The following is a 4,414-nucleotide window of genomic DNA, read 5'->3' on the forward strand; positions in this document are numbered from 1 at the left end:
TATATAACGATTCCAATTGGGAAGACCAGAGGACTCTCAATCCTCCTGTTAACGGGGACTAAAAATTCTCATCTTCGAGATTTCAATTGGGATTGGTAGACCAAAGGATTGTAAATCCTCATCCTACCAGTTCCAATTAGAAATACCGGGGGACTCTAAATCCTTGTGTTCAAAGTTCGAATTGGGATTGGTATAGCCCTGAAAATCCTCGGGTTACCAGTCCCAACCTTAATAAAAAATTTGGATTGGAAATAGCCGGGATAGCTCAATTGGTAGAGCAAAGGATTGAAAATCCTCGTGTCACCAGTTCAAATCTGGTTCCTGACACATGATTAAATTGTATGGATCTCTCTTCAATAGAATTAATTTCTAATTAAACATATATATATATATATAGTTAGAGGGAAAGGGTGGGAGGAGCAGGCAGGTCTCCGTCAACATGCCTGCTTCTCCTGCTTGCTTCATAAGTTGCTTTCTCCGTAATTTTATTATATCATGTCTAATTAATTATTAAAAAATTATTATAAAGTTATCTAAGTATTTAAAAATTAATAATATTTAATGTTAAATTTACTTAACGTTTTATATGAGACCCATTTAATTTTTTTCCGCAAGTATTTTTGTGTAGTAATTTTGTTATATCACTTCTAATTAGATGCGTTTGTTCGCTGTTTCAATAATGATTTTACTATGTCGCTCCTAATTAATTATTATGACCATTTAAGTATTGTGTCAATTAATAATATTTGATAAAAAGGTAAAATAGATATAAAATGATAAATTAATCAAAAAAATTTCACAAATATTTTTAATTTATAGTAATTTTGCTATATCACTTCTAATTAGTTGTTGTGAGTCATTAGACACATAAATTTACTATATCACCCATAATTAATTATTGTGTTCATCTAAGTATCGTGACACTTAAATTGAAACAAAAGAAAAAATACCATGCATCACAATAATGTAAAACTTAAACTATTTAAAACATATAATTGACTATCAATGCCACAAAAGTATGGACAACGAGAGTGATATATACTATTTGAAAATTACATAAAAAGTATTATAAATTACAATAGTAACAACTTCAAATATTTATTAAAAAAATTGTTATGTATTTTAAAATATTATAAATTACAATAACTAAAATAAATTTTAAAAAAGTATTCGTTGGGTCCGTGCCTTGCACGGGCTATTGGTGACTAGTTACTAATAGCCCGTGCAAAGCATGGGCCCAATAATTTTTTTTAAAAAAATTATTTTAATTATTTGATGTATAGTATTTTTAAAAATATATAATAATTTATTTTTTAGATATTTTAAGCTATTAGCTATTGTAATATATAATGATTCTTATGTTATTTTTAAATAATATATATCGCTCTCGTTGTCCAAACTATTGTGGCACTGATAGTCAATTACATTTTTTTTTAAATAATTTAAGTTTTTAAATTATTGTGATGTATAATATTTTTTCTTCTATTTCGATTTAAGTGTCATAATGCTTAAATGAACATAAAAATTGATTATGAGTGATATAGTAAAGCTACGTGTCTTAATGACTCACAACAACTAATTAGAATTGATATAACAAAATTACAATAAAACATACTTGTGAAATTTTTTTGATTAACTTATCATTTTATATCTATTTTACCTTTTTTTTTTTTATCAAATATTATTAATTGACACAATGCTTAAATGGTCATAATAATTAATTAAGAGTGACATAGTAAAATCACGGTTGAAACAACGAAACAGACATGTCTAATTAGAAGTGATATAACAAAATTACTATACAAAAATACTTGCGAAAAAAATTAAATGGGCCTCATATAAAACGTCAAGTAAATTTAACATTAATTATTATAATTTTTTTAATACTTAAATAACTTTATAATAATTTTTTAATAATTAATTAGAGATTACATAATAAAATTACGAAGGAAATAAATGAAGAAGCAAGCTAAAGAGAAGCAGACATGTTAACGAAGTCCTGCCTGCTTCTCCCACGGATTCCCTCTTATTAGAGAGTAATATATTTCATCTTTGATTTTTGTGTTCTAAATACAACAATCCTACTTTAATTACTGCTATATATTAAGAAAGATTGCAACTTAATTATAATTGCATGCATGTCCGGCAGTGAGAACTTATACGATAGAGATGATGAAAAACCACATACATGTACGTGTCATATATGTGAGAGAAATTAAAGGGCCAATATAATGCATGGGTGTATTTATATATAACTCTTTAAGTAAAATTTCGAGAACATATATTTAATTAGTTGCTCATAATGATCCCCTAAATATATATATATTAAAAGTGTGAAGGTGTTAGAAATAATATTTGAATTTTTTGCGCTTCACTAAAAGTTTTTGCTTTAGACAAAATCATTTTTTCACCTTTTTTTATTATTTTAATAATATTAAATTACAAAAACTGTTATAAAACAAAAAGCAAAGAAGAAGAAGAATAGAGAATAGAGAGTAATTCTTATTTCTCTTGAAGGATCAATTACAATGAAGGAAAACCCCTTTATGTATAGGGGAAAATTAACTTTGGGGTTTGTAACATTTCCATAAATAGACATACACAATATGGTAAAGTAGGTATTCACTATATATGGTAAAATAGACATTCACTATATATGGTATATTTATAACACTCCCACTTGAATGTCTAATTGATAGATAATGTGTCTCGTTAAAACCTTACTAGAAAAAATCTAGTGAAGGAAAAAGAGTACACATCTCTAACAAAACACATATAGGTTGCCTCATTAAAAACCTTACAAGAAAAATTCAGTGGGACAAAACCTTGAAAGGGAAAAAAAGTACAACGCGTATTTGCTCCCCCTAGTGAGAACATCCTTGAACTTTTGCATCCCGATCTTGTGCACCATCTTGGTGAATATATCAGTCACATTATCACTTGAACAAATCTGTTGCACGTTAATATCACCATTCTTTTGTAGCTCATCTATGTATAAAAGCTTTGATGAAATGTGCTTCGTTCTATCTCCTTTTATGAAGCCTCCCTTAAGTTGTGCAATGCATGTTGCATTATCTCCGTATAAATTTGTGGTTACATTGTCACATTTCACACCATATTTTTTTTGAATGAGATGTATCGTGGATCTTAACCATACTCATTCTCGACTTGCTTCATGAATAGCTATTGTCTCAGCATGGTTCAATGAAGTGGCTAGATAGACTGCTTTGTATATCTCCAAGATATAGTATTATCCCCTCATGTGAACATATAGCTTATTTGAGATCGAGATTTATAGGGGTCAGATAAGTACCCAACATCAGCATAACCAACAAGATCAGGATTACAATCTTTAGAGTAAAATAAGCCCATATATTTTATCTCATTCCGATGTCTCCTAACAGGAGTAAAACTATACCTTGCTAACAAATTGACCGAAATGGGCTATGTCATGTCTTATAATATTTGCAAGATACATTAGTGCACCAATTGCGCTAAGATATGGTACTTCATAACAAAGGAGTTCCTCATTTTCTTTTCTTGAGGTTGAAATGAATCCTTATTCAATTATGCATGTTTCTCATTTAAGCAAATATTCTATTGCTTCTGAAAACTCTCCAAGAGTTCCAATGATTTTCAAGCTATAAGCTTATGCAATATAAGGATTATAAATAAGTTACCCAGAAAATTTTATATGCTTCAAGCATTTTGAATCCTTAAAAGCTTTTCACATAAGTTTTGTCAAGTGACAATATTCAACATTTCATGAGTGATATCTTCAAATATCTGAACTACAAATCAAATAAGTTTTATACTTACCAAGATGCATCCTTTCATGTCACTTGATAAATGTTTCTACGTCAGCATGCTTAAATAAACGTAGAATTCGGATCCTTGTAATCTCTCACAATATTGTGCAAATATTATATCAAAGATATCATTGATAATATATCATTTTGTATCGGTTCACAATACGATATAATATTTTGAGATCTCATCACTTCCATTATTTTCAGGTACCTGAACCTCTCGTTATTTTTCATGAAGTGTTATGTCGTAGACATTAACTTCCTATTATGATTATTTGCTCCTTATCCTTTTCAAGGATTATTTTATTTGGAATCGATTGGTCTACCACGCTTCACGCATGCATAGACTTTGTCCTTCATGTACACAAAATAGGAGCACTTGCAGCTTAAATATGAAATATTTTCGGCATTTGACTTGAATTATCTTTTGAATGAGGATCTGGTGATAATTCTAACATATTTCATAGCTGCTTATAATCTCCCCTTTATGCTAGGAAAACTAACATACATCCTCTATCTTCTTTGAGGAATCTATCTTTGTGCATCATGGTATATTCATAATCGTATACCGCACATCAAAACTATTAGATGAAATAATTGGTTCA

At 29.0% G+C, this 4,414-nt stretch overlaps 1 non-coding gene across 1 annotated transcript; it reads left to right on the forward strand.

Moving 5' to 3' along the window:
* Positions 1–254: 254 nt before the first annotated feature.
* TRNAF-GAA lies at positions 255–327 on the forward strand. The gene has a single exon. It is a non-coding gene; the product is annotated as a tRNA-Phe (tRNA).
* Positions 328–4,414: the final 4,087 nt, after the last annotated feature.

This window comes from Capsicum annuum, unplaced genomic scaffold (assembly GCF_002878395.1).
Source record: "Capsicum annuum cultivar UCD-10X-F1 unplaced genomic scaffold, UCD10Xv1.1 ctg77889, whole genome shotgun sequence".
Classification (NCBI taxonomy): domain Eukaryota; kingdom Viridiplantae; phylum Streptophyta; class Magnoliopsida; order Solanales; family Solanaceae; genus Capsicum; species Capsicum annuum.